Below are 13,483 nucleotides of genomic sequence, written 5' to 3'. Positions count from 1 at the left end.
CACATATGCCGCTGAATGTAGGCCTATATAAACAAATACATCATTCAATGACACATAGTTCAAGAGATATGACGTCATAAAGTCTCAAATGCGCGAAAACCTGCCGCATCATTTATGAATTTTTAATAATTTATTCTTAACTTAGACACATCTGTAGCCGAGGCAGCTTAACAAAATCCCTGGCAACCGGCATCGCTTTTGACAGCTTTCAACTGCAAAGTGGAAACGGCTGTGGGCGGAAACGACAGCCTTCTATTGAGCTACGAAAACTCGTTGCTGTAGAGACGCTTGCAAAATCGCGTTGTAGACACGCGAACCAGCTGTAGTTATACATTTGTACATTGTGCATCTTTATGTGTAGGTCTGTTCTATAATATCAAAGTTGTTTTTACGAATACGCGAAAATGCTGTTTTTTTCGATGTTACAGCACAAGCATACAAGGATGAGTCAAATATAAAACCGGATTTTTTTCATACGTTTATTAAACCATCAGTAAATCTCATACACACGAACCTATTTTCTGCATAATCTTCTCAACGGCAAACACATTTTGCCAGCGGATAGCTATTTTCTTGTTCTCTTTTTCATAAAATAAACGTGGCTGTGATAGCAGCCAGTTACAAACTAAAACTTCGTCAGCGCCACCGTGGTCAAATTGGTGTCCTCCGACTGCTTCCTTTAGTGGTCCACACAAATAAATAACGCAGGACGATAAGTCCGGATTATAGGGAGGATATTCTACTGTGGTCTAGAACAATTCCCGAATTCTTTGTCGAATTTAGACAGCTGTGTGGGGTGGAGCGTTGTCATGAAACACAACCATATCCCGAATTGGAAATGAGCGCATTTTCTGACGTATGCACGTTTTGTTTGGCAAAAAAATTGGCAGTAGGATGCAGGGTTCACAGTATGACGATCGTGGTGAAAACCTAAGAGAAGAATTCCTTTAAAATTAAAGGAGACTGTTGCAAGAACTTTCCCCGCGCGCAACCGGTTTTGGCGACGTCGGTGAGTTGCAATCTCAAAAGCTTTTCGTCCTCATAAACGCTCTTTGTGCCGTGTGTACACTTGAATCTTTCTCAGGGTGTTGTATACGAACTGTACCGCAATCTTTTTTAAATTTCGGACAGTTTTACGCCCTCTGTTGTGAGAAACTTACTTACATTGCGCTGTGCAACACATGGAGGTACCTCTTGTTCTGGCTCTGTAATTCTGACTAAAGAAACGGCATGACAACCTTCTAGCGACAGGGAGCTCTGGAATTGGTCTGGACCACAGCAGAATATCATCCCTATAATCCGGACTTGAAGCAGCCGGAGAATACGAATTTGACCACAGTGGCGCTGACGAAGTTTTAGTTTGCAACTGGCTGCTATTACAGCCACGTTTATTTTACGAAAAAGCGAACAAGAAACGAAAGCAACAATGAGCAGACATCGCGCCACACTTTGTTTACAAGAAGGTGCGTAAAGTAAATATTCCAGTCTATTTTTCATTCACCCTCCTAGTTCATTTTTTTTGTTTCCGTTTCTAACGGAAATTGGAAATACGAATATCCGGGCAATGCCGTGTTTGTCACCTATAATTCAATAAAACCACGACACAAGACAGTTTTTGTGACAACATATTATAGAATACTGTGATTTTAATTTTAAAAAACTGTCTGTATTCCATAATTTGCAACTATTAACTTCAAATTATTGGGAAGCAATCCCGAGGAAAACTACGAACGAATATTGATTAATACATTATGCAAAATTACTGAAAGTTGTATTATCATTGCCGGATGTTCATAGTTGTTGCATCAGAGATGATTAAAAATGCAAATAACTTACGTGAAATTGATTTCTGTTGTCTAGGTTGCACTGTCTATGAACCTGCAAAAACAGAGAGAAAATTATTTAAACGAAAAGAAACAAACGATATAACTATGATTTAGATTACATCATTGGTACGAAAAAGAAATTTACACAGATTCTTGGAGTTCCTCACAGTCTTACAAAGGTCGAAATTGTGGCAAAATCTTCATATGAAGATTATGGTTAGGAGAGAAAGAATTGCTAAGGAACACCATCACTCGATCTTATTTCTTAAGTATTATTACACTGGAGTGCCAAAAGAACTACTATAGGAATGCGTATTGAAAGTGAGATATGCAAGCAGGCACAATATGGCGCTGCGGTCGGCAATTCCTATGTAAGACAATAAGTGTCTGGAGTAGTTGTTAGATCTGTTACTGGTGATAGAATGGCAGGTTACCAAGATTTAAATGAGTCTGAACGTGGTGTTACAGTCGGCGCACGAGCCATGGGACACAGCATCTCCGAGGCAGCGATGAAAGGGGTATTTTCCCTTCCTACCATTTCAAGAGTGTATCGTGAATATCAGGAATCCGGTAAAACATAAAATCTACGACATCGCTGCGACCGGAAAAAGATCCTGGTAGAACGGGACCAACGACGACTCGGCCATCAACAAGCGACAGCGTGCGAACCATTCAACGAAACATCATCGATATGGGCTTTCGGAGCCGAAGACCCACTCGTTTACCCTTGACAACTCCACGACACAAAGCTTTACGCCTCACCTGGGCTGATATTGCACTGTTCATGTCTGGAAACATGTTGCCTGGTCGGAAGGGTCTCGTTTCAAATTGTATCGAGCGGATGGAGTGTACGGCTATGGAGACAACCTCATGAATCCATGGACCCTGCATGTCAGCAGGGCACTGTTCAAGCTGGTGAAGGCTCTGTAATGGAGTGTGTCGTGTGCAGTTCGACGGATGTGGGACCCTGATACGTCTAGATACGACCCTAACATGTGACAGGTACGTAGTTACCCTGTCTGATCACTTGCGTCCATTCATATCCATTGTGCATTCCGATGAACTTGGAAAATTCCAGAATGAGAATGGGGCACCCCACACGTCCGGAATCGCTACAGAGAGGATTCAGGAACACTCTTCTGAGTTTAAACACTTCCGCTGGCCACGAGACTCCCCAAACGTGAACATTATTGAGCATATCTGGGATTCCCTGCAACGTGCTTTCAGAAGAGGTCTCCACTCCTTCTCCCCCCCGCCGTACTCTCACGAATTTATGGACACCGCTGCAGGATTCATGGTGTCATATCCCTCCAGCACTACATTAGTCGAGTCCATGCCACGTCGTCTTTCGGCACTTTAGGCCCTGTGGAGATCTACATCTAAAGCAGCGCCAAACTTCTATGAGCGTAGGTAGATCCATAAGTAAGGCCTGCACCAGGTTGCATGCGGTACAAAGTATGCGATTCTAGCCACGTGTAGCGTTTTGCAGCTCAAGGTCTCACACATCACGTGCACCGCTTTGTACTCACTACTGTGGGTAAGCTGCGCGGCTTGTCTGCGTCAAGCTTCTCAGCAAAGCACAGAAAAAGCTGCGTCGGGCGGCAACTCACAAAGGGATTAAATGAGCGTTTAATAGTGCGGCCCCGAGTCAGGCGCAAGTCCGCAACCTCTGGAACCGGTTGCAGAAGCGGACTGCGATTGACGGTGACGAACGTCCTGTACGAACTTGCTGGACATTGATGGATCATCTACAAGGTGTGTGTCCAGGTTAGGCCGTCACTGTCAAGCTATGGCGCTGTGTTCAAAGGCGGTGCAGATAGTATCTCAGATCAATTGAATGATGCGCATACTATTTTCAGTCTTTACCGCTCTTTGTACGTTTCTGCGGAAAGTTGGTTGTAGCCATTATTTATCTATGGAACTGCCGTTTTAACCAAGCTGACATTATAAGGCACACTGAGGTTGCTGCCACTTATTAGGGTTGAAATCCGATATACTCCTATTGTAAAAGCGGCACCGCTGTCAGACTGCTGACCTATACTTGTGAGGTGACTTCCAAGAACCACTACATTAGTGGAGGAATATCTGCTACTTGTGACAAACAAAACATGATTCGCACAAAACTGATGTTGTGTTACATGGAAGGATAAATCGTTTACAGAATTCTGAGTACAGGTTACATGAGATGCTCAGCGTATCCCCTGTAAGTGGAAATGCTGGGGTTGTTAAATCTCAGCGTTCATCGACGAAACAGTTCGATGGTACCAGGGCTACACAGCCGAAAAGAGTGAACTGTTTAAAGTCGTTCATATAGTTATTTCTAGAAGAACACATTACATAAATTCCAGTGGGCCCATTTCAGAAGGCAAGGTAGAAAATTCAAGTCACCTCGATGCTGGAAGGTGTTATCAAGATAATGTCGTGTATCCAAACTGAACGGCACTCAGTGACCACAGTTTTCATACGTGTGTTACATAAAGAGAAAGTTGTATTTCGTATTACAATACGCTTTGTGCGTGCTTCTATAATTGTGGAAAATACTGTCGTGGAAAAAATGTCAACACCAAGTTGGCAGGCGTGTTTTTAAATCTGAAAGATGGTGTCTATTGATATTTTGCGCCAGTTGCCACAGTGAGGATGCAGATCAGGTTTGCCATAAATACATGCTGTAACCGTGGTTAGAGTTAGTCGCCTTTGAGATTCGACGTGTTTAGTTGATGTTAGTCAGGAATGCCTTTAAGGTGACAAAGAAACCATTATAACTGTAAGTAGGCTGTTTAGGTTTTTATGTTGGTGACGCCACGTAGCGCTGTATATGAAAATCACTGACTGTGCTGTGTGCAGTCTGTGGCTGGTTTGCATTGTTGCAATTTGCTAATGTAGGGTTGGGCAGTTGGCTGTTAACAGCGCGTAGCGTTGCGCAATTGGAGGTGTCGCCAGCAGTGGTGGATGTGGGAGGAGAGATGGCAGAATTTTAAGAGCGGACGATCTGGACGTGTGTCCGCCAGGAAGAGTAAATTTGTAATACTGGATGTCATAAACTGATATATATATATATATATATATATATATATATATATATATATATATATATATAATGACTTTTGAACACTATTAAGTTAAATGCATTGTTTGTTTTCTATCAAAATCTTTCACTTCCTTAGTATGCCGAACAGTAGTTAATGCCTTCAGTAGTTTGAATCTTTTATTTAGCTGGCAGTAGTGGCCCTCGCTGTATTGCAGTAGTTCGAGTAACGAAGATTTTTGTGAGGTAAGTGATTCATGAAAGTTATAGGTTATTGTCAGTCAGGGCCATTCTTTTGTAGGGATTATTGAAAGTCAGATTGCGTTGCGCTAAAAATGTTGTGTGTCAGTTTAGTGTTGATCAGAATAGGTAAAGAGCGAAATGTCTTGAGTACGCTCAGTTCTGCTCAGCTGTTTGAAAATCGAATAATGTAAGAGGTTTATCAGCTCAGTAATTCATAAATTTTTCTAAGGGGACGTTTCATAACATCCCACTGAGTTCGAACGAGGTCACGTAACACAGTTACGAGAAGCTGGATGTTCCATACTGCAGAAACACTTTGCCAGGAATGTAGCCATTGTAGATTACTGCTAGCAGTGTTGTTCATGAGAATGTACGGTTGTAAGAAACCGGGTTCTGCACGGCCACGTGGCACTACCGAGAGAGAAGAAGACCCCTGCGTTCGGCGTATGGCACTGGAGCATCGTACTGAATCTGCAGCAGCGATTTGAGCAGTAGTTGGCACCACAATGACACAATGAACGGTTACAGATCGGTTACTTCAAGGACAGCTGCGAACCAGATGCTCTGTAGCGAGCATTCTACTAACCCCAAACCTCTGCCATTTGCGACTTCAATGGTGTTAAGCGAGAGCTCGTTGGAGAGCAGCGTGGAGGTTTGTTGTGTTATCTGATGAAACCAGGATCTGTCTGGATGCCAGTGAAGGCCGTGTGTTGGTTAGAAGCAGGCCAGCTGAATGGCTGCAACCAGCCTGCCTGCGTGTTAGACACAGTAGACGTACACCTAGAGCAATAGTCTGAGGTGCCATTTCTTATGACAGTACGAGCACTCTCGTGGTTATCCCACGCACCCATACTGCAGATTTGTACATTTGGGTGATTCGATCTGTTGTGCTGCCATTCATGAACGGCATTCCATCGGATCCATTCCAAACGGATAGCGCTGGCCCAAATACCGCCACTGTAAACCAACATGCTCTACAGGCTGTTGACATGTTGCCTTGGCCTTCTCGATCACCATATGCGACATCATCGGACGACAGCTGCAGCGTCATCTACAAACAGCATTAAATGTACCTGTATTGACTAACCAAGCTTTACAGGCATGGAACCCCATCCCACAAACTGACATCCGGCTCTTGTACAACACAATGTATGCGCATTGAGAGTTGGCAATACTCCCTTAGGATTTAAAGGTGAGCTACAGTGCGCATACACAAGCTCTGGAATCTAAGATATTGTTGCCGCGCTTCGCAGCGCACGGATTAACTAGTGGCAGTTTTGAAGCCAGTGTAGGAGCCCGCCTGCTGTGGTGCGCACGTGTGTTGGGCGAGGGGTCGTCACCGAGATGCCGTACTGCCGCGTCCGCCAGCAGCGACACAGAATTTGGTATTTAGTTGATTTTTTTTGCAATTTGCAGCGCGCTTATTAATTTAAAGAAAAGGGTTTGTGTATGTGCGTAGCAGCAGACGGTAATTTTGATAATGACAGGAGTTGGATTCTTAAGGGAAACCATTGTTAGGCAAATAGATTAAGTATTGATTTTTGTCATTGATTTCTTTTGTAATTGTCAGGGAATTGTTTCACTATGCATTTAACTGAGAAGTATTTCAGTCTGTTTCAAGAGTTTGATTAATTTGTAATATTGCTTTAATGCCACTGGAGGCAGATTTACATACGAAGCGATTGTTCAAAGAGCTTCTAGCGTTTTGTTAATTGAATGAGAAAGAATTGCTTTCAGACTATAAATACTTGTTTGGCTTATCATTTATCGAGTTTAGATTTGACCAAACCCTTTCTCTTGAGTTATATGTAGTTGTAGTAAGCAGCAGCAGCCGCAGCAACAGAACATGCATTGCACTCAGCATGAATAATAGGTTTTTGTTATGTTGTTGTTAAATAACGGAATGTAACAGATCAAACAGTGGCAGGAGAAAGAACAAGTAAGTTATTTGTTGCGCACAGGACCAATTAAAAAAAAAAGTTTAGGCGATCTCTGTAATAGAAAAGTTAACAAGAGTACAAGCACGAGATTTTCAGTAGAAAACATGAGATAAGAAGAAAGAGAACGCCACTTTCACCTGTCGACATGCCTGCCAGGATACTTTTTTTTTTTTTTTTTTTTTTTTTTTTGGATGAGTCGTAGTTAGATACGCTTCATATTTCTACTGCCAACTGCAAGCTTACGCAACAGTAATCATTAGTGTAGGCACAGCATTTTGATCGCTTGCGCACTGCTTTGCATTAACACAAAATTTTATTTCAGCAGTTTCGTCTTTGTGTTCCTTGGTGCATTGTGTAATAGTTAATTGAACAGTGGAATTTTTATGATAGCGGTGTATTTTAGTGACATGTTTTCATTCGTATTGCGACAATGAGGACACGAGCACAAAAGAAAATGGAAAATGATGCAGATGCTACTGCAAACGCGAACGTAGATACGGTTGCGAACATGAATGTAGGAGCGGTTTCAAACGCAGTTTCCGAAAATTCGGAACAGTGAGTAGAAAATTCTTTTGAGAATACTGAGATCCGGGAATTTTCGAACAATACTGTGGAGAATCGGAATGCAGGCGTTCATTTGCCAACAGTGCGTGATGAACAACTGTGTGCTACACGCAACTTAGGACATGACAATACAGTGACGCAAACCGAAGTCATTATGAGAAATTACAGCGTTGCTTCCGCCCCAAAAGTGCAGAGTAATTTCGTTTTCCCCACTTTCGGTGGAAATTCAGGTCTGGTTGCCACCCCGATAGAGCGGAGTAGTTTTGCTCTTCCTTCGGTTAGTGGAAATGCAGGTACTGCTTCTGCTTTAACAGAGGAGAGTAACGTTGTACTCCCTGCCCCCAGTAATGATGTTTTACAATTATTACTGAGTAAACTCACTGAATTTAATGACAGACAGGAGAGTAAACTCACTGACTCTAATAAAAGTCAGGAGAGTAAACTCACTGAATTTAATGACAGACAGGAGAGTAAACTCACAGAATTTAGTGACAGCCAGGTGAGTAAACTCACTGAATTTAATGACAGACAGGAGAGTAAACTCACTGAATTTAACAACAATAATGCAAAGTATTTCAAATCGCTTCAGAACGAAATTAACGAGAATCTCACATTGTTTCGGGGTGAGGTGAATGACAATTTAAATAGTAAATTTGAAGAAATGACCAGTCAGTTGAAAAGTCAGCTACGTAAAGAATTCAAATCAGATATTAATAATCTTGTATCCCGACTTGATCACGTACAAAATGTTGATATTGTTGAAGTGAAACGACAGACGTGACAACAAGAACAGCAAGTAGAGGAATTAGCGAAATATGTTTAGTCATTGCAATTACAGACCAAAAATGAAGTTTCAAAGATAGAAACTCAATTAACGACAGTAGCTAAACAGGTAGATGAATTATCCATGAAAGTGACGGAACTGAGTAGCGGGTTAGATACGACGTCAGATGACACTCAGCCGGTACCGATCGCGGATACCGAAGAATATCAGTCTCTGCAACGTTTTAAACAAGGGCAGATGACAATTAATCAGCAAAACAAACGTGACGTGAAAAATATACAGGAACAGCTTGCCAGCATCGAAGAAAAGATCGATCGCAGCAATGACACTGGTAGATCCGGTAATTACCACATTGGTAACGACAATGAGCGCGTTAATTATGGAAATGCCGACCACTTTTCTCGTGAATATGACACTTTTGCGGGACGTAATGAAGGAAACGTGAGTCATGCTGTAAAAGAAAACTCATCCGCTAAGAAAAATGACGAGTTTGACTATAAACATTTTCTCACATTTAGGAAATTTAAAATTTTTCGGAATGCTAGTCACGAAATCCACCCTCGAGACTGGTTACTACAATCTGACTATTCTTTACCACCAAGATGGCCAATTGGCCAAAAACTGGAATTCATTTGCATTTATCTTGAAGGAGAGCCGGCAACAAGAATGCGCTCAATAGTACGTGACTGTCACACATATGGTGATTTTTATCACGCATTCTTATCTGATTACTGGTCAGAGACTACACAAGATCGTGTAAAACATTACATCATTATGATGCAAAATTATGAGCAGTCGAAATTTTCAACTCCAGTGCAATATTTTGAAAACATGATGCGCATGAACAGATATTTAACGAATCCGTACAGTCAGTCGGAATTAATTACTATCTGTTTGACAAAACTGCCGATCAGATTACGCCGCATAATTTTGGCAGATAGGTGCAAAGATGACTTGGAGTCATTCCAAGCTCTTTTGCAAGAATTAGAATTTGACAACTATGAAAACACACAAAGAGATAATAGTAATCAGTATTGGGAAAATAATAATCCGCGGCGTGACCGTAAACGCGTGTGGAACTCGGACGAACCTCACGCGTACAGGGCGGAAGAAGATAGGCGCGATATGCGGCATCAACTGTATAATACAGATCATAGACGCCAGAGAAATGATTTTTATGATCATAGGAACTCTCAATACAGTAATAGGGATCGCGGATGGCGAGAGCCAAGGCGTTATGGAAACAAAAATTATTTTAGAAGGGATGGTCGCAGTACAGACAACCGAAATTGGGGCGGACACGCAAATTACAATTCGGAACGCTGTGCTCATGCAGAATACAGGGCATCGAGCCCATGTGATAATTATGGTCATAACGATTATGACAACCAAAACAGTTATGATGAGGGGACAAATCAAAATTGGCAGGATCACAGAAATATCAATTTAGAGCGTGACAACAATGTATAAATCAGACCACCCAACCCAAGCAATAATTCGCGGCAACACGAGCTGGCACAACAATTACTAGCAACAAGGACTACAAACGAACCGTTTGTAGCGGCGGAAAGCCGACACACAAATTATGTTAACTTTGTTGGACTGGAGGACACATTATTACAACAAAATGACAACAGCGAAATTATGTATAATAATCCAATTATAAAAATCTCGGTAGGAAATATTCTACTTTCAGCTGTACTTGATTCCGGCAGCCCTGTGAATGTAATTAGCGAGACATTGTTTAAGAAGTGTGAACAGGCATCTGTTTGTCCAACCTTGCCATTATTAAAGACCAAGTTAAAGGGAGTCATTCAAGGAAAGAGTGTAGACGTGCACAGCCAGACTTATTTAGTTATCAGGTGTCAAGGACACGAATTTTCTGCAAATTTCTTAGTAGTCTCTCTTTTATCAACAAATATAATTTTGGGTGTGGAATTCCTACGTGAATATAAAGCAATGTTAAACTTTTGTAATGCTGAAGTCATGTTACGGGTAAATCAAATGCTAGTCACGCTTAAATTTCAAGGATGGCTAACAAAGGAGGATGAGGAAGTAAATTATCTGCGTTATCTCTTTCCGATTGAGGCACAACAATCACTGAATTTGTCTAATAGTTGCTCAGATAACGTTTTATTGTGAATCAGAGGAACCCATTAATACAGAACAATTAATTAAAAGGGAAGTTTACCGAGACGAAGTAGATCCTAATGCAGGCACTGATGAGTTGTTTGAAATATTACAAACAAGTTGTGAAGTCATTTCTCTCACGACAGGAGCAATACGTAACTTTCTTTATGAATTCAAGGTCTAGGAACATAATAAATTTTTTACACCACGATACATCATCCCATTGACATACAGAGACAACGTCAAACAGGAAATACAATCCGTGTTAGAGTAGGGAATCATCGAAACTGTTGTTAGTTCATGTAACAGCCCATTACACGTGGTTAAGAAAAGGGATAATTCCATTAGACTGGTTCTTGATTCCAGACAAATTAACACAGTAATCCAACATGAAACCGATAGACAACAGACTCTAGATGAACTATTGCAAAAACATCATGAAGTGGTAAGTATAGCATTACAAAACATCAAGAAAGCTGCAGACAGAAAAAAGAAGCTGCATAATCCACGAGTCAACGTAAAGAATTTACAGGTAGGTCACAAAGTATTGCTTGGATCACATCGACTATCTCATAAGGGAAAATATTTGAGTAGGAAGTTTTTCTTGGTGTATGAAGGACCCTTCCGTATGCGACGCATTGTACACACAAACGCTGTGGAACTTGAGACAATACGAACACATAAATCGCGAGGTCTTCATCACTTATCACACATTAAAATTTTCAAGGAATAAGGCCCTAGGGGGTTTACTGATCTTTAGTAAATATATGTTTGGCGATCATAGGTGCCCCAGCCATTACAGTATATTCCTCCGATTTTAATTTTCAGTACTGTATCATAATCTTTGACTAACCTGTTTATCTGTTAATCTTTTACTATCAATCTATCCTGTATGAAAGACCAAGAATGAATGATTATGAATGATTTGTATTGTTTGAGAGAATGAGAACTTTGCAAAGAGATATTTCTGACGAGAGGATTATACAAGCTGTTGACATCTTGCGACTGTTCACTGAAACAATGAAATTTCCTGACTTATTTGAAGGAAGAAATGACTATGTACGTTTTTTAGGGAGAAAAACATGAAATAACAGAAACTGTTGAAATTTTCTTCAGGTAAAATGTAGTGAATAAATGGCTCTGAACTGAGAAGGTATATTTGATGGGCAATAGTATAATTAGGAAACCTTCGAACTGACACTTGTTCTGATTTATGAGGTAGTTTGAAGAGTGATGATTTATTTGGATTTTTCGTGTTTATTAGTTTGCCAGGTAAGGCGTATTAGGATTTATGGACCACTCATGAATAGTGTGACACAATGAGGAAGCACTTTGCAGACATTTATAGAACAAGGGAAGGTAAGAATGATAACTTCCAAACGAAGAAACCCACAACGGTATTCTATGAAGGAAGCTATAGCTTATACACATTTGCGTAAAATTTGAGTCACAGTAATGTTAAGGTAGAGTACACACTTACTTAAAAGTCACAGTAAAGTTAAGACATGGCTATGAGTCAAGAAAGGGGTTCTGATACAAATACACAGCAAAGTGTTGAATTATGTGATGAATGAGTGCTAAGAATATTTCTTTATTTTGCTCTGTGAAATTGTGGAATGGTAAGAATGATAGTGTTGTTTCTCTTCTTATTGTTGTTAAGGTTGACTTTATTGCATTTCTTACAGGAAACATGATCGCAACAGAAGATTTCTCCATTGCACAAACGAAAGCACTTAACGTGACGTAATTTTGTGTAGTATACGATATTTTCAGATCGGAGCGTAGCACGCTTACCGTTAAAGGTGGCGAGAAGAAAGACGTTCCAGAAACAGTCGTTGTCGTTGTTGTGGTCTTTAGTCCTGAGACTGGTTGATGCAGCTCTCCATGCTACTCTATCCTGTGCAAACTTCTTCATCTCCCAGTACTCACTGCAACCTACATCCTTCTGAATCTGCTTAGTGTATTCATCTCTTGGTCTCCCTCTACGATTTTTACCCTCCACACTGCCCTCCAGTGCTAAATTTGTGATCCCTTTATGCCTCAGAACATATCCTACCAACCGATCCCTTCTTCTAGTCAAGTTGTGCCACAAATTTTTCTTCTCCCCAATTCAATTCAATACCTCCTCATTAGTTATGTGATCTACCCATCTAAGCTTCAGCATTCTTCTGTAGCACCACTTTTCTAAAGCTTCTTTTCTCTTCTTGTCCAAACTATTTATCACCCATATTTCACTTTCATACATGGCTACACTCCATACAAATACTTTCAGAAACGACTTCCTGACACTTAAATCAATACTCGACGTAAACAAATTTCTCTTCTTCAGAAACGCTTTCCTTGCCATTGCCAGTCTACATTTTATATCCTCTCTACAGAAACAGTCAGCCGTGGAAAAAAAAAAAAAAATTCTTTTCTCTTTCCAGAGTGAAATTACTCTTACGCGAAGAGGCGAGAGTATCTTCCATATTATGTGAATGTGTAAATAGGAGTGTAAAATAAGTCAATTTAATATTTATCTTGTGTTTTTCTATTTCATGATTGTCATTTAGTGATGCAGTGCCGATTCCAGCACGAGGTTAATTGGAAGGTGGTGATTTTTCTCTTGTCGTGTCATAAATTTCTTTCTTGTCACCTTGATGAATAAACTATTTCTTTCAGTTTCTACTGGACAGATGGAGGGGTTTTGTGTGTTCTATTTTGTAAATAATCTATTTTTTTTGTTATGTACCTTGTAGGTTGTTTCTTTTTTTTGTTCTTTGTGACCATCCAAGTTATGGCCACGCAGATTCATACAAAGACTAGGGAGGCCTCCAAACAGAGACAATGAGGACTCCATATAAAAACGATTGAGACGCTATACCACAGACATTGACGCTTGACATCAGAAATAATGAGTCATTACAGATTGATAATTATAAATTTGGTATAACTTAGTAATTAGACTGTAAAAATTCTGACGCAAGGTCAC

Source organism: Schistocerca serialis, chromosome 5 (genome assembly GCF_023864345.2).
Source record: "Schistocerca serialis cubense isolate TAMUIC-IGC-003099 chromosome 5, iqSchSeri2.2, whole genome shotgun sequence".
Taxonomy (NCBI): domain Eukaryota; kingdom Metazoa; phylum Arthropoda; class Insecta; order Orthoptera; family Acrididae; genus Schistocerca; species Schistocerca serialis.
This window is presented reverse-complemented; position numbering follows the sequence as displayed.